Here is a 1,009-nt window from a genome sequence, read left to right as displayed (position 1 = left end):
AAAAAAGAGGAAGGAATAGATACTTTGTTATGAATTAACACCTAAACTCCTTTTCTCCTAGAAACACTGTGCATAGGGCTTACGGGACAAGGTTGGCCTCTTTCATGAGTGGCTGTGTGTCTGAAATCCAGGCCATTCACAACTTTTTCTTTTAATCTTTTGTGTGTATTTCATTAACAACCAGGCTTTTGGACATGGCTTTTTTTTGTTTGTTTGTTTTTTTAAGTGGAGATTGACTATCTGTGGTTAAAAGTTTATAGTCATGTTAGTTCACTGGATATAAATTCCAGATTATCTTAAGAATTCCATAGGTTACTGCAAAGGTCTAGACCAGAATATCACCTGGCACAGTGGCTGAGAAACATTTCTATTTAAAAATCAGTGGGGCCAGCAGTTGGTGTAATGGCTATGTCGCTGGACTCCCTTGTAGTCAACTGCAGTTCAAGTCCTGGACCCAGTGGCTTAAATTCACGCTGGGTCTGTGTGCGTGTGTGCTCAAGGTCCCAAGAAGAGAATGGAGGAGAAGGGACTGTGGCATGGCCATCCCCCCTTGGGTGGTGATTTCTTGCTTTCTGTCTCTGTTTTTCTGGCAAGCACACGTGTCCTATAGCAAAAACCTCTCAAAAAAAAAAAAAAATCAGTCACACTTTTGTTTTTGTAATTAGAATAGAACTTTATTTGTGGAATCAAGATCTTAAAAAATAATTTTATACTTCAAAGTATGCAATAAATTTTGATACATTAATCTTGATATATATTTGTCATTGCAGAAGATTTAAAAAAAACGTCAAATAGCTTATAACCAAAATGAACTAACCTGATATTTATATGGAATAACTTCAGCTTTATAAATAAAAAGCTAAAATACTTGAGTTACAATGAAATGCATTTGTATCACAATTTAATATCTGCTAAAATTTTTGGGTTAGAAAAGAATGTGGGCTGAAATTACACATTTAGGATTTCTAGAAAAGTATATTATTGCTTTATGAAACTGACCCTACTGACT

The sequence above is a fragment of the Tupaia chinensis genome, unplaced genomic scaffold (assembly GCF_000334495.1).
Source record: "Tupaia chinensis unplaced genomic scaffold, TupChi_1.0 Scaffold141943_1, whole genome shotgun sequence".
NCBI lineage: Eukaryota > Metazoa > Chordata > Mammalia > Scandentia > Tupaiidae > Tupaia > Tupaia belangeri.
Note: the sequence above shows the minus strand (reverse complement) of the source record.